Raw genomic sequence first — 22256 nt, 5'->3', positions numbered from 1 at the left:
TTACCTGTCGATGTCTTAGGTGTAGTGATTTATGTCATGCTTTAAGTATAATTGCTGTCAAACGATTTAATTTTTTTATCAGGACAAATCACATTTTTGAATTTGGATTAATCATGATTAATCACAGATTGGCCTAGTGGTTAGAGTGTCCGCCCTGAGATCGGTAGGTTGGAGTTCAAATCCCAGCCGAGTCATACCAAAGACTATAAAAATGGGACCCATGACCTCCCTGCTTGGCACTCAGCAACAAAGGGTTGGAGTTGGGGGTTAAATCACCAAAATGATTCCTGGGCGCGGTGCCGCTGCTGCCCACTGCTCCCCAAGGGGATGGGACAAATGCAGAGGACAAATTTCACCACATCTAGTGTGTGTGTGACAATCATTGTTACTTTAATCTTTAATCTAATTACTCGCTTGCACAATTTCAGATAACTAAAAAAAAAAGACCCTAATATTTAGAGTGGACACAACGCAATGTTTATCAGGAACACCTTTGAAATGATTTACTTGACCGTTATTAATTTGCCTAAAACTTGGTAACAGTTTTATCTTAAAGGGGAACTGCACTTTTTGGGGAATTTTGCCTATCGTTCACAATTATAATGAAAGACATGACGACGGATGGATTATTTTGAATGCGTTCTAAATATTAAATCAATGCGATCAAAGGTCTGCTTACAGCTGAGCCTGTGGGAGGTCCTCTATTCCGCCCATAAAATACAATAAATAACCATTCAAAAAGCGCCAACAATACTCCATTTACATTTTGAACTTGAATATTAACCAAGTATTAGCGATATTGTTATTGTAAGCGCTAACGCAGACAAACTACAGCAGCACCGTGATCCCAAGCTGGAGTACAATTTCAACATGACCGAAATATTTTGAGGCGTTTCCTTGTTCCCTGTAAGTTTATTCGAGATCATAAACCATGCCTCTCACCAGGATAGCAGAAGGCTCAGGACGTATTCCAACAAGTTGGTACACTTCGACAGCCGATTAAGACACTGAAATGGTACGAATGACACGAAAAGATGTTCGGTTTTACCCCCATTTTCTTTGTGAGGATTATGAGTCATTCTTCATCTAAACAGGAATATAGCAGTCGGCATCCTAATGACAGCAGACCTTGTACAGTTGGTGATGTGTCATGTTTTTTGGCTCTCATCAAGTCTGCAGTGAGTAGAAACCACTGATGTGTTTAAAAAGTGTTTTTAATTAACGCGCCACGTATGCCTAAAATAACTAAAATCCGTAAATATTAAATGTTATTATAAATGTGCCTGTTATTACATTACATGTATACTTACATCATGTGTATAAAACATTCATGGAAGTGTTTGGATGTTTTCATAAGGGCTTTATAGGTAGAATAGAGAGGCTCCGATAGGCTCCATTGTAAGTGGACTTTTGATCACATTTATTTAACATTCAGAATGCATTAAGAAAAAAAACATCCATCATGTCTCTCATAATAATTGTGAATGATAGGAAAACAATTCCAAAAAAAGTGCAGTTCCCCTTTAAGTCCAGTTGGACTTTTGAACAATCAAAGTCTCCTCACTCTTCTTTGACATATGTGCTTTGACCTAATCATTAACCTTTTAGCAACCTTTGTGGCCATTCATGTAACCATCCACAGTTAAGGTAGAGGATGTGTGGTCAAAATAAGTTGTGCCATTAATCTGTGTATATGCATAATTAATGCATTCATCTTTGTGATTAATCCCATGAGTTCACTGATTATTTTTGACATCCCCAACATGTCAATGTTTCCTATACGGTCATTTGTAGTGATGTGCGACACCACTGAAAGTAGTTTCCACCAATCGCGTTTCACTAAGACAAGATCTCAATTATTTAGTAATTGTGTGTGTTCCTGTTAAAGATATACATTATCTCAAAAATAACTAAAATATCAAACGTATCAATATTTTGATTTGAGAATCGATATTAGAGCATAAAGATCTGGTATTGGCGGTATCGATATTTCGGTACCGATCCGCCCATCACTAGTCATATGTGGCAGGCCGCCACAAATATATTTTAGATTTGGCGCTACTCATTGGCACATATTATAATGCACCTGTTCAGCCAGAGAATAAGAAGACTGAGCAGGACAGGCCCGTGCTGCGAGCTTAGCGACTTTGTCTCTGTATTAAGCGATCAATCAGACCCTTGTAGATCAGGGGTCTCCAACCAGTAGCTCCTGAACTATTGTTAGCTTGTGAGCTACCAGTGGCTTGCCAAGTTATTTTGAGTAGCTCCTCAAATGATCAAATAGTATTTACTTAAACTGTCATTTTTATACAACTAACTATTCAACATGGTGCCTCTATTTAATGACAAATTAGCACAAAATATCATAAAAAAAGACTACGAGGGTACTGTTTGAATGTAAATCTTACTAAATAAGTAATCCAAAATCCTTTCTTTTTGTCAAAATAACAAAAATACAGACAATATTGCAATAGAAGTAAATGCACGCTGAAATATAAGATACAGAACAAAATGTTTTAAATACAAAATGTGGGTTGTGGATACAAACATCTTGCTAGTGTTCCAGCAAAACAAGCGTATTTCCTTTGTTTGGATTGAACTAACTCTGAAAATAAACGTTACAAAAATGAGTATCCCTCTGCCACTTTTATTTTGTAAAAGTAGCTATTGGAAGAAAAAAAGATGGAGACCCCTAATATAGATACTACTGTATTTTCCGCTATTTTTGTTACCCAAGGTTTGAACCCTGCGGTTTATACAAAAATGTGTTTAATCTATGGATTTTTCTTGGCTAACGGCTAAATTATTGAATGGATTAAGCAAGGAAATCAAACAATGTACATAAAGATCCATTTTGAGAAACTGTTCAAACTCAAAGTGTTTACAAAGTACAAGAATCATGAATCCTGATAAACATATTGAACCTTAATAAAAAAGGAGAAATAAAGAAATCAATTAGTTTTGTCTTTTGTTTGATCAGCCATTTTACTGCCGAGTTCCAGGCACTATTTGAAAACAATTAAGGTATGTAAATAAAGACTTGTAAAATCTGTCTATGTAAATAACAAATTTCACAACGTACCGGTATATATCTGCGGCTTATAGTCCGGTGCGGCTAATAAATGGAATTTATCTTTTATTTTTTTCAAAACGTAATGGGTGCACCTTACATACCAGTGCGGCATAGAGTCCGTAAAATATGGTCCTTTTCAAAAAAGCGACTTATGACAAATCTAGCAAGGAGACTTTTGGCAAAGGAAATGAATGCACTGATTGCTCTTGACAAGAAGCAGCGAGGGCAGCTGTGGGCCATTTCCACATTTAAAAGCGCTCACAGATGGCTGCACCTTGTGATATTGAAAAACAACAAGAAAATGAAACAAAAAAGGAAAGTTCATGAATAGTTCTTAAGAGATTTGTTTTGCTGTTCATATTTGTACTTACTTTTTGAAACTGCCTCATGAGCAATTATGCCATTTTTATGATTGCATCGTTATGTGAATAGACTGCAGTCCTATATGAAACGACCATATACCGGTAGCATACTACCAAATTGTTTAGTATGAGATGAATAACAGCGCTACAAGCTGTTAATTGATGCTGCACTTTAACTATGAATTAATTTTACTTTACTAAAAATAAAATAATTCTAAACTATTTAAACTAACTGTTGCACTTTCTTAAAATATAAAGATATAAGATTATGATATGTATAAAGATAAAACTTTTTCTAAACAATGTACAGCAGACCTGGGCAAATTAAGGCCCGGGGGCCACATGCGGCCCGTTAAGTATTTCAATCTGGCCCGCCGGACATTCCCAAATAATTTTTTTAGATCTTTAAGATGGAAACTGTAGCTGCCATTATGATGCGCAGTGATGTTTTCAAATGACCGTAAGTCTTGAACTATACAAAGCATTTCAATGGTTGGAATCTGCGCTTTTGCATGATATACTAGTTACTATGGTAATTAATTAGTTAATATGGTAATCTAAGTCACAGCAGCTCAGACGAGGCACCAAGCAGTGGGGTAGGGGCGCGTTTCCACAGAGTGTCAGTCTGAAATGTGGGTGTCAGGGACAGACGTGGAAGGAGATTTTCACAACAAAGTTCTAAAGCTTAGTGATATATTAGATTGTATATTGTATTTTTAACCTTTGCGTTCATATTTCACTGTTTGTCGCATTTTTGTCGCGTTTTCCTTGATTGTAAAATATGTCGATCGAGAGGGGGTGTGACGTTTATATGTTGTCAATATTCAGTGTTTTATCGTTCATTGAACATTTTAAAATTCCATTCCGTTTTTTAAGGCAGTCTGTCAAAACGTTTTTAGCATTCAATCAGACGTTATTGTGAGGTTTTGTATTAGTGCTCCTAAAAATAGATATACTGGCCCTCAGACACATTTCTTTGTCTAAATTTGGCCCCCAAGTCAAAATAATTGCCCAGGCCTGATGTACAGGTTACAAAAGTTCCTCTTGGCTGTCGACGTACATTATGACATATACAGTACAAGCAGCAAGCAAGCCGGAGATGGCCTAAAAATGTTTATAGAAATGTATTTCAAAAAACATATTGTGAATAATAATTAATTTTTAAAAAAGATGTCATACACAGACATTTTTTAAATGTTTTATTTGAATGTACGTCATTTATTTGCTCAAAACATGGTAACAATTTTATCTAAAGTCCAGTCGGGGAGTAACTTAATTGTAATTTACCAGCAAGCTCAATGGCCAGTCTCCTCGCACACGCACACACATGTATATATACATAAATATATACATATATATACACACATGCTTGCTTGCTTATGGTTGTCCATCGATTCGACGATGACCATCTTTTATTTGTGAGTCTGCTGATGTTTGAACAGTCCGATCCTGGATCCACAGATGCGGTTACAGACCGGGCATGTGAAGGATGTGCTGTGGGGAGCAGGGGTGGCTTGGCGAGCATGCCTCTTTGCACGCTTTGCTGCACGGTGTTGTGTGCGCTGTTCCTCTATATAATTCACTGCCTGTGAGGAGTGGGAGTGCCAGAGGTCTCGGCAGGAAGCAAGTTCCTCCAGTGAAGAGGGGTTGATCTGGCATCTCTTCAGGGTCTTCATTTGGTCTTTGAACCGCTTCTTCTGTCCACCAGCACTGCGTTGGCCTAGGTGTAACTGACCATAGAGGATTCTGCGTGGGAGTCTATGGCTGGGCGTTCGATGACATGCCCCAACCACCTGAGTTGATGTTGGGTCATGATGGACTCCACGCTGCAGCTGCCTGCCCTCTCCAGCACTTCTGTGTGTGGCACTCTCTCCTTCCATGTGATGCCAAGGATCTTCTGAAGACATCTTACATGGAAGGTCTCCAGGCTACTCAGAGGGCGGTTGTAAATAGTCCATGCCTCACATTCGTACAGTAATGCAGTGATGCATACTGCTCTGTAGACCAGCACTTTGGTGTGGAGTTTGAGGTTGCTGATCTGAAAAACCCTTCTCCTTAGACGACCAAAAGATGCTGATGCTTGCTTGAGGCGGTACTGGATCTCGTCATCCATTGAGCAGGTGTCAGACATTATGCTCCCCAGGTATTTGAAGGTGGGCACCGTGAGCAGCTGTTGCCCTGCTGCTGTGAGGGTTATTGTGGGGTTTTGTGGGAGGTCAGCACTGGACTGACAGAGTACCTCTGTCTTCTGGGTGTTGATCGTCAGTCCCATTCTGGTATATGCAGTTACAGCTGCCAAGACGATGTTTTGCAGAGCCTGTGGTGTATGGGCAACCAGGGCACAGTCATCAGTATATTGCAGCTCAATGATGGTCTCCGAGGTCAGCTTGGTAGTTGCCTGTAGCCTTCTGATGTTACAGGTTACCATCAAGCCTGAAGTATATGGTAACTCCAGCCTGCTCCTCCATCCTCCTGCATAGCAGTGTTGTGACACAAACGAGGAAGATGTTGAAGAGAACTGGAGTCAGCACACAGCCCTGCCTCACTCCAGTTTTCACACCAAAGGGCTCTGAGCTGTGTCTTCCCACTACCACTCGGGCCATCATCCCAGAATGGAACTGCGCAAGGATGGTGAGAAACTTGGGTGGACACCCAAATCTCTTCAGGACTTGCCACAGTAGGTCCCTGTTCACTGTGTCAAATGCCTTTGAAAGGTCGACAAATGCAATGAACAAGTCCTTGTGCTGCTCCCGGCATTTCTCTTGGAGCTGACGTGTCACAAAGATCATGTCAACTGTCCCCCTGTCTTTCCGAAAACCACACTGCGACTCTGGGGTGACCCGTTCTGATATTGCGGGGATGAGTGTGCGGAGCATGACCTTGGCAAGGACCTTTCCAAAAATAGCCAACAGAGAGATACCCCTACTATTGGAGCAGATGGATTTGTCTCCTTTGTTCTTGTAGATGGTCACAATGTTGGCATCTTTCCACTGTTGCGGGACACACTCTCATCTCCACACCTCTGAAATGTAGAGATGCAGTGTCCGTGTACAGAGGTAGCCTCCTTCCTTGAGAAGTTCAGCCGGAATGCTGTCAGGTCCGAGGGATTTATTGTTTTTCAGAGTTTTGACTGCATGCAGGATTTCTTTGACGGTTGGGGGGAGGTCGAGATCTGGCAAGCTAGGATGTTCAGGGAGCTCTGCAAGGACAGTTGGGTCCACTGGGGTAGGCTGGTTGAGCACAGTGTTATAGCACTATCATTGCCTGATCTTTGATTACAGATGTTCCATCAGCAGATCTAACAGGTGCCAGGGAGCAGTTTCTGGGGCCGTAGATGGTTTTCACTGCATCATAGAAACTGCATATAATTTCTATCAGCGTGAGACTGGATTTCATTGGCTTTTGAGATCCAACACTCATCTTGCAGTTTTCTGAGAGTTGTTTGGGCCTCAGAACGAAGGGCTTGCCATTGCTTTTTATGGAATTGGGATTGTGGGTTGTTCAGTGTGGCTCTGTGTGCATTGTGCATTCTGTACAGGAGGGTGGAGATCTCGCCAGCATTCTGGTCAAACCAGTCCTGGTGTTTCTTGGTTTTGAAACCAATGGCTTGGGCTGCAGTGTCAAAGAGGATGGTGGGTAGAGAGGTCCACTTCTCATCCATCCCAGACTCTGAGGTGATTAGCGGCTCAATGTCTGCCAGCTAATCAGCTAGGGAGCGACGGAAGTTGTCACGGGTGTCACTGCTGGAGAGTCTGGCACAGTTGAGTGTTTTCCTCTTTGGGCCACCGTGACGTGTTAGGGACCGGACATGCATTTTGACCTTTGTCAGAATCATGCAGTGGTCGGTCCAGCAGTCTGCCCCTCGCATAGCTTTTGTAATGAGCACGTCCTTGAGGTTAGCCCTCCTCACGATCGCATAGTCGATCGGGTGCCAGTGTTTGGACCTGGGATGCATCCAGGATGCCTTATATATTTGTTCTTTTGTGGGAAGATGGTGTTTGTGATGGTAAGATCGTGTTCCGCACAGAGACTAAGGAGTCTCATGCCATTGGGGTTGACTTTTACAATGCCGTGGCCGCTGATCACACCATTCCAGTTTTGCGTGTTCTTTACGACTCTTGCATTGGAATCACCAAGCAGCATGATTTAGTCACTCCTCGGGATGTGACTGAAGATGTCATCGAGTGCCTGGTGGAAGCAGTCCTTATCTTCATCATTGGATGGCAAAGTTGGTGCATAGGCACTTACCAAAGTGACATGTCTGCATTTTGCAAGGGGGGTGCGGAGAGTCATGAGCCTTTCACTGACACCCACTGGTTATTCTGTGAGCTTGAGCAGAAGGCTGTTCTTGATTGCAAAACCAACTCCGTGAAGGTGTAGTCCGCCCATAGGGTATCCTTTCCAAAAGAATGTATAACCCTCTCCTACTTCATTGAGTGAGCCTTCCTCGAGGAGTCGGGTCTCACTGAGTGCTGCCACATCCACATTGTGGCGCTTTAGCTCGCTGGCAACAAGTGCTGTTCTGTGCTGTGGTCTGTCCGGACTGGCATCCAGGAGTGTCCTTATGTTCCATGCTGCAATTCTAAAGTAAGTTAAAGTTAAAGTACCAATGATTGTCACACACACACTAGGTGTGGTGAAATTTGTCCTCTGCATTTGACCCATCCCCTTGATCACCCCCTGGGAGGTGAGGGGAGCAGTGGGCAGCAGCGTAGCCGCGCCCGGGAATCATTTTTGGTGATTTAACCCCCAATTCCAACCCTTGATGCTGAGTGCCAAGCAGGGAGGTAATGTAAATGGTATTATCTTTGTTTTTCGACCGCGTAATGGAATGTCCAGACAAGTGCGGTTTCCTCTCCAGGTACTGTGCTGAGTGGGCAATCTTAAGGCCACCTTTTCTAGGCCTTTCCCCAATTGGGGTGAGCAGTGTGGTCCCTAAATAGGGGCTGCTCAGACGCACAGGAGTCTGCCGGAAACAGCTGCGACTCAATCCCAGCTGCTAATGACCGTTGTCCTGTGCCGCTGACGTGCAGAGTTCCAGCTAAGAGCTTCCAGCTCATTCAAACCTGCCCCTGTTACTGGACGCTCCATCGCCGCCAGACTTTTGAGGTCGGAGACTCAGGTAAAGAAGATACCTGCGCAATGATGGTTTTTAGAGTGGCATGAGGAGTGTGCTTTTCCCAACGCCACAAAAAAGGACAGATCCGGTGAAAAGACGACGTATGGTCAGGACCTAGCCCGATCGGTTTCACCGGACATGTCCTCTTATGCTAGCATGCTAGCAGCTAACGGGCTACGATAGACTGACCATACGTCCTCATTTCACCGGACATGTCCTCTTTTGCTAGCATGCTAGCAGCTAACGGGCTACGATAGACTGACCATACGTCCTCTTTTCACCGGACATGTCCTCTTTTGCGGAGCTGTCAGGGCGGAGTTTCTTAAATGCCTCAAATGTCCGGCATTTTGAGTATTGCTTACACAACGTGCAGTACGCTACTTAATATGTCCGTGCGGAAACTCGTTCGGTACACCTCCGCACCGAACCGAAACCCCCGCACCGAAACGGTTCGATACAAATACACGTACCGTTACACCCCTATTATTTTGATTATTGTTTCTCAGATGTTTGTAAATGTTGCAGTTTATAAATACAGGTTAAAACAAAAACAAAAACAAACAAAAAAACATAGCCTCAGCGCATGCGCATAGCATAGATCCAACGAATCGATGACTAAATTAATCGCCAACTATTTGTATAATCGATTTTAATCGATTAGTTGTTGCAGCCCTAATATATACATACATATACACACACACACACACACTCATATGCATACACACACATACCGTATATATATATATATATATATATATATATATATATATATATATATATATATATATATATATATATATATATAAACAAATACAGTATACATATATGTATATACACGCACACACATTTATATACACACGTACATATGCATACATATTCATGTATATACATATATACATTTGGAATTTTTTTTTAGTACCCCTAATACTCTCCTACATTGAATTGGTTTTAGCATTTTATATGCACAAAATATATCAAGGTGGCATCCACTTCATGACATTTTTGTTGTTGTATAACTGTATTTGTCAGAAAATTGCCTGGCAGCTGAATGCAATGTTTTCATGCTTTATTTTAGATATCATGAAACACAAAAGTTATGCTGCACTGTCCCCCACTAAATCCAAGGTACGTACCAAACTGTGATTAAGGCGTACCGTTATAAGTCTATTTTCTTGCATAAATTATATTTGTACTTGGATGGCAAATATCTATACCACAAACATAAGTACATGTACAGTACAGGAATGTGAACATTATTAGTAATGCAAGTTTAACCCCTGGAATGGATTAAGCTAACCCTCTCTTTTATGGGAAAAATAAATGCAATATCAGAACACGAACCCAAACAGCCTCCTGGAATGGATTCTGTTCTACCGCATTGGTTTCACAAGACCATGAGTCTTGTCTTTATCATTGAGCTAGTATACAGTAGAAAGGATCTCTGCATCCACATTCACATACTGTATGCATGTGGCAAAATGATTGAGAATGTCGAGCGCAAGTGCTGACAATATACACCAAGATGGTTTAACGGTGAACAACTCTTGCCTCTCTACTGTGTGCATTTGTTGTCTAAGCCACTATTGCACTGCTTACTTTCGAGTCCCTCCAGTTTTTGTCGCAGCAACGGTCCTCCTCCCGCTGTTTCTAATCAAAACGACGCAAGTCAGCAGTATGCTGTCCATCTTTTTCGCCAATCCACCCGCCCATTCTTCACCCTTCCCATCCTTATGCTCTCTACTTCTTCTTCCTACCCACACACTCATTCACTATTCGTATTTTAGAGGACATTTGTGAGCATGGAAACGAGCGAGTGCATCTGCATCATTTTTGATAGAGGAAACCTACATTTTCTTCTCTAGTCTTCCCAGTCCCTTTCCTCTTTCTTATCTAACTAAACCTGATTTTGGTTTTGGTTTACCACTGCTCATCTTTTTTTAGATTAAAAGCCATGTGCCACTCACTCCTACTCTCCCTCTGCCTCTTTCTCCATCTTTTTCTCCCACAGCCACCTACTCAATCCTTTTCACCTCCTTCCTCTCCAGTTCCTCGTGTTTCGGCTGATGTATCAGTGTTGGTGTGTGCCTGTTTTTGTATATGGATGCTTGCCCTCGCTGGGGTGCAAAGTGACTTGCCAAACTGTCTGCGGTTGACAACCACAAACGATGTGCAACTATATGTATCTGGTTTTGGGCTGCAACTAACGACTATTGTGATAGTCGACTAGTCATCGACAATTTCAAGCATTTAGTCAGCTTATAAAGCATGGCTCGGCTCGGCTTATAATTTCAGTTTGAGATATTTTGTGCTAACAATAAAGATGATTATTTCAATCAGAATATGTATATATACCATTACTGTACTGCTCATTGGCTAATTTAAAAATAATAACTCTAGGGTTGGGAGATATTACCTAAAATGTACACTATATTGCAAAAAGTATTTGGCCACCCATCCAAATGATCAGAATCAGGTGTCTTAAAGGCCTACTGAAACCCACTACTACCGACCACGCAGTCTGATAGTTTATATATCAATGATGAAATCTTAACATTGCAACACATGCCAATACGGCCGGGTTAACTTATAAAGTGCAATTTTAAATTTCCCGCTAAACTTCCGGTTGAAAACGTCTATGTATGATGACGTATGCGCGTGACGTCAATAGTTAAACGGAAGTATTCGGACACCATTGAATCCAATACAAAAAAGCTCTGTTTTCATTTAAAAATTCCACAGTATTCTGGACATCTGTGTTGGTGAATCTTTTGCAATTTGTTTAATGAACAATGAAGACTGCAAAGAAGAAAGTTGTAGGTGGGATCGGTGTATTAGCGGCTGGCTGTAGCAACACAACCAGGAGGACTTTAACTTGGATAGCAGACGCGCTATCCGACACTAGCCGCCGACCGCACGGATGATCGGGTGAAGTCCTTCGTCCTTCCGTCGATCGCTGGAACGCAGGTGAGCACGGGTGTTGATGAGCAGATGAGGGCTGGCTGGCGTAGGTGGAGCACTAATGTTTTTTATCATAGCTCTGTGAGGTCCCGTTGCTAAGTTAGCTTCAATGGCGTTGTTAGCAACAGCATTGTTAAGCTTCACCAAGCTGGAAAGCATCAACCGTGTATTTACAGGTCCATGGTTTAATAGTATTGTTGATTTTCTGTCTAACCTTCCAGTCAGGGGTTTATTTCTTTTGTTTATATCTGCATTTAAGCACGATGCTATCACGTTAGCTCCGTAGCTAAAGTGCTTCGCCGATGTATTGTCGTGGAGATAAAAGTCACTGTGAATGTCCATTTCGCGTTCTCGACTCTCATTTTCAAGAGGATATAGTATCCGAGGTGGTTTAAAATACAAATCCGTGATCCACAATAGAAAAAGGAGAGAGTGTGGAATCCAATGAGCCAGCTTGTACCTAAGTTACGGTCAGAGCGAAAAAAGATGCGTCCTGCACTGCACTCTAGTCCTTCACTCTCATGTTCCTCATCCACGAATCTTTCATCCTGGCTCAAATTAATGGGGTAATCGTCGCTTTCTCGGTCCGAATTGCTCTCACTGCTGGTGTAAACAATGGGGAAATGTGAGTAGCCTTTCAACTTGTGACGTCACGCTACTTCCGGTACAGGCAAGGCTTTATTTATCAGCGACCAAAAGTTGCAAACTTTATCGTCGATGTTCTCTACTAAATCCTTTCAGCAAAAATATGGCAATATCGCGAAATGATCAAGTATGACACATAGAATGGATCTGCTATCCCCGTTTAAATAAAAAAAAATCATTTCAGTAGGCCTTTAATCACTAGGCCCGGGCCCAGGTGTATAAAATCAAGCACTTAGGCACGGAGACTGTTGCTACAAACATTTGTGAAAAAATGGGCCGCTCTCAGGAGCTCAGTGATTTCCAGCATGGAACTGTCACAGGATGCCACCTGTGCAAAAAATCCAGTCGTGAAATTTTCTCGCTCCTTAATATTCCAAAGTCAACTGTCGGCTTTATTATAAGAAAAAGGAAGAGCTTGGGAACAACAGGAACTCAGCCATGACGTGGCAGGCCACGTAAACTGACAGAGAGGGGTCAGCAGATGCTGAAGCGCATAGTGCAAAGAGGTTGCCGACAGTCAGTTGCTACAGACCTCTAAACTTCATGTGACCTTCCAATTAGCCCACGTACAGTCTGCAGAGAACTTCATGGAATGGGTTTCCATGGCCAAACAGCTGCATCTTAGCCATACATCACCAAGTCCAATGCAAAGCGTCGGATGCAGTGGTGTAAAGCACGTCGCCACTGCACTCTAGAGCAGTGGAGACGCATTCTCTGGAGTGAGGAATCACGCTTTTCCATCTGGCAATCTGATGAACGAGTCTGGGTTTGGAGTTTGCCAGCAGAACGGTACATTTCGGACTACATTGTGCAGAGTGTGAAACTTGGTGGAGGAGGAATTATGGTGTGGGGTTGTTATTAGGAGTTGGGCTTGGCCCCTTCGTTACAGTAAAAGGAACTTTGAATGCTCCAGGATACCAAAACAATTTGGACAATTCCATGCTCCCACCCTTGTGGGAACAGTTTGGAGCGGGCTCCGTCCTCTTCAAACATGATTGTGCACCAGTGCACAAAGCAAGGTCCACAAAGACATGGATGACAGAGTCTGGTGTTGATGAACTTGACTGGCCTGCACAGAGTCCTGACCTGAACCGATAGAACACCTTTGGGATGAACTAGAACAGAGACTGAGAGCCAGGCCTTCTCGACCAACATCAGTGTGTGACCTCACCAATGCGCTTTTGGAAGAATGGTCGAAAATTCCTATAAACACACTCTGCAACCTTGTGGACAAGCCTTCCCAGAAGAGTTGAAGCTGTAATAGCTGCAAAAGGTGGACCGACATCATATTGAACCCTACGGGTTAGGAATGGAATGGCACTTCAAGTTCGGCCTTCGGTGAGTCAAGGCAGGTGGCCAAATACTTTTGGCAATATAGTATATATCACAATATATATTGAAGCCTCTTGCAATAATGATATATTTCACAATAAATAGTAATAATGATAACCACAGTAAAATTCCCGACGGTTAGTATTACAGTTTTAAATTTTCATCATCGAAAAACTACCGGTACATGAAAAAAAGAGCCATTAACGTCTTTCAATATTAAGAAGTGACATTTCACAAATCTAAACTTATATAAACACATTAGTGTCTGAGCAACTAAGCTATTCAATTGTGCACATTGAACATGCACACAGTGCTCTCTTCGAACGGGGTGATTGTTCTATTACTGGTTACGTCCGTTTTTCTTCTTCACGGTTTGATTCCCATGATGGTTAACCAGCTTGAGTGTAGCATTAAAACAGGTGAGATTATGTATAGTTTGAGTAGAAAATGCCATACTGCTGTTCTGTTCTTGGGTGTTTCAATGGTTCCAATAGAGAGATAGGAAAGTGATTTCACAGAGTCCCACAAGAAGTGGTTCATAAAGGTAATAAAGTCACGGGAAAAAACGAAAGTGCGTCAAAGCAAATGGCTCTTAAAAATATCACTTTCCTCATCCTGTGGAATACAGTCTGACCACGCCTGTGTTTGCCACAATCACTTTGTAAAATGTTTGTTTGAATCTGTTTGAGAAACTCTGTGATGCAATCAAGTGCACGGATGTCCAGAATACTGTGGAATTTTGCGATGAAAACAGAGCTGTTTGTATTGGGATGCAAGGGTGTCCCAAAACTTCCGCTTCAACCCTTGACGTCACACGCAAACGTCATCATACCTAGACGTTTTCAGCCGGAAGTTTCCCGGGAAATTTAAAATTGCACTTTATAAGTTAACCCGGCCGTATTGGCATGTGTTGCAAAGTTAGGATTTCATCTTTGATATATAAACTATCAGACTGCGTGGTCGGTAGTAGTGGGTTTCAGTAGGCCTTTAAAAAAGCCCCACACGTAACGTATCTCATCGAGCAAGTTATCACAATCAACAGGTATTGTATATTTTCAACTTTATAAAGCGATGATTCCTGCAGGGTTGTTGTGATTATCTGTTGTGTACCAATACAATGACAAATGGTACTAGGGAATAGATTACAGATTGTCATAGTAAATGATTAATCACTTAGAATTAATCGGTTAGGTGGAAGTGATTGAATCTTGAATCAACTGAGACAAAACAAAGCGCACTACTTGGCTGTCACCATTTACTTTGGTCTAAAAAAAACACAATGGCACAGCTATGGAAAGTTGTGCTACATCTGCAAACTGGTGGCCAACATAAGTCTGATCATATTCAAATTGATATTTGACTTTACCAACTAATCAAAGGGAATTTAGTAGAACGTACCAAGGGCAACTTTTGGCACTGACTGAATCCCGGCGGTCCTACCGGGCAGCGAGTTACATAAAAGCCAACAGTGCCATGTTATGGTACCTGGGTTGCCTGCGACATCACACTCCATTGCCTACTCAGCCGGCTCTTCACACTTCAGCATTTTGCGATCAATCTAGCAGCACTGAGAGCGGACTTAGCCAAACTACCTCTGGTAAAGTTTCAATTTTCAATGCCAACAAAGAAATTGACTGAAAAAAACCCTAACATAAGAAAAATGCAGCTCCACTCTTCCAAAAATGCACAGGCTTGATGGTAATATACATTGGCTTTGTTATTGGCATGCTATTGATTAGCATTAGCAATTTTACAAGCCGATTGCAACCCCTCCAACATTTGTAAATTAAAACTATAACTAAGATGCAACTTGCAATCAAACTGCTGGAGCGCAATAATAAGTACAATACCTAAAGTATTAACACTTTTTGGCGCAACAAAAAAAACACACCATAAATTATGCAGTACTGCCATCTAATGTTTTGGACTTGCAACTGTAATTGCAACTTGATGTCATACTGGCAAATGATAAATATATAACAACTGGACAGTGGTTATCATAGTCAGCCCATTTTTAAATGTTGCATCCATCCATCCATTTCCTACCGCTTGTCCCTTTTGGGGTTGTGGGGGGTGCTGGAGCCTATCTCAGCTGCATTCGGGCATAAGGCGGTGTACACCCTGGACAAGTCGCCACCTCATCACAGGGCCAACACAGATAGACGGACAACATTCATACTCACATTCACACACTAGGGCCAATTTAGTTTTGGGGGGTAGGAAGAAGCCGGAGTACCCGGAGGGAACCCACGCAGTCACGGGGAGAAGATGTAAACTCCACACAGAAAGATCCCGAGCGCAGGATCGCAATAAATAAAATGTTTTTTATGAAAGACAATTAATATTTATTAACACACACAAAAGTACCAACAATGAGTAGTACCATTGGCTACAGCTATTGCTTCCCAGGTAGTGGGAATTTGTTACCATATCTGCTCAAATGTGAATAGCACCCATCCCTACTTTGTACACAGATATTACATTTCAGTGTAACAAGTTGTGAATCCAAACTCACTGGTCTGTACTGTAGCACTTTTTATGATTGTACCCACTAAATATAGGCTTATTAGCTAATTACTTTGATTGATTGATTGTTTGGAAAAATTAACTGAGGAAATAAACACTAGGAATGTGCCAATCGATCAACCACTTATCTGTATTAGCCAATTTTAGTAAAACGTATGTGATCACCATTGCTGATTAATGCCTTTTAATGCCGATCACAAACACCAAGCTAATTTATCACCTCTATTACAACAAATAAACTGCATTCCTTAGTTCCTTAAGCGTCAATTTTAAGCATTGTTATCATTGGAGGACAAAGCTAAACAAGCTAGGAGCAGTCATGCTAATAGTTAAGCTAACCGCTAAGCTAGTTTGAAACAATACAAAGATAAGTGCTAAATAAAGTTTAAGAAGTGTAGATGGAACCATGTTACAGCAGGAAGTAAGCATTTATTAGGAGGAAATTAATAGGTAGAATAATAGGAGTTAGAAAGAGGACAATATAACAACAAGTGTGTCAGCATTGTCACAATGAATACATTACATGCATTAATTGGCTGTGTCGATAACAAGAGTGGTATTATTATATGATCGATACTAGAGGGATTAGAGTGATATTTTTTTCTCAAAATATATATATATATATATATATTTTTTATGTTTACAAAATTAGAAAATAATTCCACGGACACGGGAGTACTTTGACTGCAAAAACATAAATAATTGTATGAGTAATAGATAGAATTATAGTCTTTGTTAAGATATTGTGTACTATTGACTTTGTTTTGCTCAAAAAAGAAAATAAGGCACAATGTAAAATACTGTGTTGATAAGTGGTACACTGTCAATAGCACTCACCATAAAAAACTTTGAAAAATGTGTAGTTAGAACATGTGATCAGTATCAGTATCGACCGATCTCACTCATAGCTGATCGGTATCAGAATCAGCATTCTGATAAAACATCCCTAATAGAAAACACTCATTTTGGTCTTAGTTGCTTCAAGATGTCTTTCACCAACAATCAATTTCATACAAATTACTCAACTATTTAATCATGTATTTATTTATTATTATGCCCATTCCTGGTAACTACCAGACCAGGTGCAGAGGGCTGATTGGTCGACAAAGAATTGACAATTTGTGGGCACGGTCATGTTTAGAAAAAAAAAGAAAAAAAAGATTATTTTAGGTTGTATTTCCTTACTTGCTACTGACTGCATGAATCAGGGGGGGGGGCTTTGAAAAATCTATTGAGCAGAAATGCAAAAAAATTCACTCATCTGTCGTTTTCGGGAATTTAAGACGCTGGCAAAGAGACAAAAACCACAAAAAGTCAAACAGATAGGATATTTGCATCAGGGCAACCAAAAAAAGAGGTAGTGAAGATGTGAAATATGCACTTTTTCTAAACAGAGACATTCTACTAGTGCGGTCACCCTGGAGACAGCCAGTTTCTACGAGGGTTAAAAACCTTGAAGGGGGTCTTGCATTTAACAAGACAGCATGCTTCATGTACCAAACACTATTTAAATAACAAAAATGCAAACTAGCCACACTTTGCTGCTGCACCTTCTGTGTGTATTGGAAAAGGTCAACCATTAATTATTGACATCACGGTTTATATCAACCATATTTGCACACATGCCATGTGGAATACATATAGGAAGGGTATTTGTTGGGTATTAAATTATTAGATGTGTTACAATCATCCACTAATATATTTAATACGTTTTTAATGTCTTTCTCGCCATCTCTCTGTTTATGGCCACAACCTTCTACTATACAAGTGAGAGGCATGATTTACAATCAAGAATTAACTTTTACCAAATCAGTGGCGATGCAGCGGCTTACTGGCTCAGTATGTCAATAGCTGCATAAGTTAGTTAGTGCTCTGTGATCTCGGCACCACTAAAAGTACTTCCTCTGTGTTAGCACTTATAATAATATTGCTAATACTTGGGTAATATTCAGGTCACAATATGCAAATGGAGTATTGTTGTCGGTTTTTGGATGTTTTTTAGAGGACTTTATGTGCGCAATAGATTACTCTCGTGAGCTGCATTTTTAACTGGGATCTCTAAACGAGCTGTAAAGCAGCTGTAGTACATCTAGAATGTTGCTGCTCGAGCCCTGACTAGAATAAAGGAACCTTCGTTTTAAGAGGTTATTGTTAAATGTTTATTGTGATTTTAGAATTGTGTTCATATTGATTAAGTGTTTTCCATGGTTGTGTTGGAATGTCCTTTCCTTTCTGCCTTGCTGGGGGGGGGGGGGATTATAATCAGAGAACGATAATATATATTTCCTCTTGGTCCATATCACCAATAATTATTGATATCAATGCGGCGCCGTTGGGAGAGTGGCCGTGCCAGCAACCTGAGAATTCCTCGTTTGATCCCCACCTTCTACCAATAAATATAGTCACGACTAGGGTTGGGTATCGTTTGAATTTGAACGATTCCGATTCCAATTCTTTGTTTCGATTCCGATTCCTGGCGATTCTCGGTTCCGATTCTTTTAAGAGGCAGGGTCAAAAAAAAGTTTAGGATATTTTAAATTAGCTAGCTAACCTACAGTCTTTCTGAATGAAATAGTCTGACATTCTCCATCAATTTTAATTCTATTAACTTTTTATGAACTTTACTATAAATTCCTCACAGGGCTGTTTTCAACTAGAATATAAATATCAAATCTATGAACTTGAATATAAATATTATAAATTATGAATACATTTTCCCAGGGGTACACTTTCCTCAAGAGAGCTTTATTTTTGAAAACCTCATGAAAACACATTTACACACACAAGTGTATGATGCTGCAGGTACTTAAAAATGTTACCGTGCTCCCACTGATGGGCTAACCTGGTGCAGAAAAGCAAATAAACAATAAGAAACAACTTGCAAAACCCAGTCCAGATTAGCAGCAGGTACAGTATAAAATCAGAGACAGTTCTTGTTTAGGAAAATGACCATATCCGCCTTCTCAGGCAGGATGCATGAGCGTTCTGGACAGATAGTGTCTCCTGCTGTGGAAAATACACGTTCGCTGGGTGTGGAAGAAGCTTGAACGCATAAATAGGAGAAAGTGTGATCTGACAGCAAAGGATAAGTCTTTTGTTGGTTCCACCACCATGCAGCAGGGTCGTCAGACATAAGTATCGGTGGAACGTCCTGGTACATCTGCAGCTCTCTCTCCACTCGTTTCTTGATGGACATGGAGCTCTGTTATTTTGCGGTTATTTCATTTTTTTTTTTTAAAGTAAAGCCACACTTTCGACCGCCGACGCACGCTATCCATGCTTGAGCTTGACTGACTCGCTCGGCTATGCTAACACTTCCGGCGGTGGGCGCTTCTTCGTTGGTGCTCAGCGGCTTCTTCTTCCGGTTCCGCGGACATTTTTTTTTTTTTTTTCTCCGGTCGGCGGACTGGGTATCGAAAATAGGAATCGAAATTTAAACTTTTGAACGATACCGGGGGAATCGGAAAGTTAGTCCCGGTTCCAATCGATACTCGATACTCGATACCCAACCCTAGTCACGAACCTTGTGTCCTTAAGCAAGACACTTCACCCTTGCTCCTGATGGGTCGTGTTTAGCGCCTTGCATGGCAGCTCCCGCCATCAGTGTGTGAACGGGTGTGTGAATGGGTGAACGTGGAAATAGTGTCAAAGCGTTTTGAATACCTTGAAGGTATAAAAGCGCTATACAAATATAACCCATTTACCATTTCCAAGCTTAAATAAGAATAACAGACCAAATAAATGTTACACAGACCACATAACTTCCTGGCATTAAACCTGCAGAAGATTGTTCTTCTCAGGTTTCACTAGGTTTACATTTTCACACTATTTTGTTTCACTTTATTAGGCATTTCTCACAAATTCTTTATTTTTGCACCTTCATTTTAAGAGGTTATCGTTAAATATTTTAGAATTGTGTTTACATTGATTAAGTGTTTTCCATAGCTGTGTCACAATGTCATTTCCTTTTCTGCCTTGCTGGGCAGGGGATTATAATCAGGGAACGATAATATATATTTAATCCTGGTCCATATCGCCAATAATTATTGATATCAATGCGGCACATTTGGGAGAGTGGCCGTGCCAGCAACTTGAGAATTCCTGCTTCGATCCCCACCTTCTACCAACATAGTCATGACCGTTGTGTCCTTGCTCCTGATGGGTCGTGGTTAGCGCCTTGCATGGCAGCTCCCGCCATCAGTGTGTGAATGGGTGAAAGTGGAAATAGTGTCAAAGCGTTTTGAAAACCTTGAAGGTAGAAAAGCGCTATACAAGTATAACCCATTTACCATTTCCAAGCTTAAAGAAGAATAACAGACCAAATAAATGTTACACAGACTACATAACTTCCTGGTCTCCTGCTGGCCCCACTATGGACTGGACTCTCGCTGTTATGTTGGATCCACTGTGGACTGGACTTTCACAGATATGTTGGATCCACTATGGACTGGACTTTCACAATATTATGTCAGACCCACTCAACATCCATTGCTTTCGGTCTCCCCTAGAGGGGGGGGGGGGGTTACTCACATATGCGGTTCTCTCCAAGGTTTCTCATAGTCATTCACATCGACGTCCCACTGGGGTGAGTTATTCTTTGCCCATATGTGGGCTCTGTACCGAGGATGTCGTTGTGGCTTGTGCAGCCCTTTGAGACACTTGTGATTTAGGGCTATATATATAAACATTGATTGATTGATTGATTGATTGATAACTTCCTGGCATTAAACCTGCAGAAAATTGTTCTTCTTAGGTTTCACTATGTTTACATTTTCACACTATTTTGTTTCACTTTATTAGGCATTTCTCACAAATTCTTTATTTTTGCACCTTCATTTTAAGAGGTTCTTGTTAAATATTTTAGAATTGTGTTTACATTGATTATGTGTTTTCCATAGTTGTGTCGCAATGTCCTTTCCTTTTCTGCCTTGCTGGTGGTTATAATCAGAGGACCGATATATATATATATATATATATATATATATATATATATATATATATATATATATATATATATATATATATATATATATATATATATATATATATATATATATTTCATCCTGGTCCATATCGTTAATTATAGATATCAACCCATATTGAAAAAATAAACTTTTATGGTGATACAGATTTCAGCCATATCGCCCAGCCCAAGTGTGAAGTTAACGCACCCAATGTGTGCAGCATGTGTGCATGGGAATACAACCAACAAGTATAAGCACAGGCAGTCGTGTTTGCATTTATTCAAGAGAGCAACCGCTCAGAGTGTCATTCTGCAGGCCTTGCTAGGTGGGATGTGGCCTACAAACGTGTCCAACGGCAACAATCATCAAATCAAGTCCGACTGAACGTGCCAATTTACCAACAAAAAGACGCTTCATCCATCATTCTCACCTGTGTTTTGACGCTGCCTGGACGTGAACCACTGCATCGGTTCCTCCTCCTCGCCCATAGTCGATGCCCTCCGACTGGAGAACCGCCTCGTCAGCCTCGTCCTCCGACCCCAAAAGAGATGCGGTGACAAGTCCGTGAACGCCTCGCCGTTAACCGACCAGCTGAGGAATGAATGGACTAATCATCTCCCGACCCGTTCGAGAGCAACACGTCTTCCGCTGTGGCCGCTTTTATCCACGGAGCCGTGTCCACGTTGAAGACAGTGGCGTGTGTGCGTGCGCCGCCAGCCGCCGGGCGACTCCCGAATCCCCAGCAAGGAAAACACGGGCAGCATTCCACGAGAACCGGGCCCATCCCCCGGTACACAGCGACTCGGAATTACGTACCAAGACAGAAGCGATTCCCCTTCCGCGTTCCGCTGCGCAAATCACGTACCGCCTTTTGATTGCGCATACCCCACACTCGCTTTTTTTTTTCTTTTTTTTAAACGGAAGTCACGTTTATTGCAGCGTAAGGGCGCCACTGGTGGTTTGTGAATATGAGGGGTGGGTGGATCGATACAAATAGCGACTGTATTGATACCGATGGTAGTATTGGATCGATACTAACACAATACGATCGATATTTTTCACTTCTCTTCTATGTGTGTACAGCTCCACTAATGGACATTGGAGTGTTACTTTCAAAGGCAAAATTTAAGTATTGCTAGAAACATAATTTCATATGGGACTTTATTGTATTATATCAGACCTGGGCATTCTGCGGCCCGCGGACCACATCCGGCCCTTTGTGCGTCCCTGTCCGGCCCGCGTGAGGCCAATCATAAATTACAAAATAAATTTAAAAA

General features: G+C 41.4%; 1 protein-coding gene across 2 annotated transcripts in view; it reads right to left on the bottom strand.

Annotated features, from left to right (window-relative positions):
- LOC133638650 (diacylglycerol lipase-alpha-like) overlaps positions 1-21929 on the bottom strand; it is an 84817-nt gene extending 62888 nt beyond the window's left edge. For both annotated transcript variants that reach the window (XM_062031472.1, XM_062031480.1), the window contains exon 1: positions 21410-21929. The gene's annotated coding sequence lies outside the window, so the exon portion shown is untranslated. The remainder of the gene's footprint in view (positions 1-21409) is intronic.
- Positions 21930-22256: the final 327 nt, after the last annotated feature.

Source organism: Entelurus aequoreus, linkage group LG02, assembly GCF_033978785.1.
Source record: "Entelurus aequoreus isolate RoL-2023_Sb linkage group LG02, RoL_Eaeq_v1.1, whole genome shotgun sequence".
NCBI classification, from domain to species: Eukaryota; Metazoa; Chordata; class Actinopteri; order Syngnathiformes; family Syngnathidae; genus Entelurus; species Entelurus aequoreus.
The sequence above is the reverse complement of the archived record's forward strand: the minus strand, read 5'-3'. Positions and strand labels throughout refer to the sequence as shown.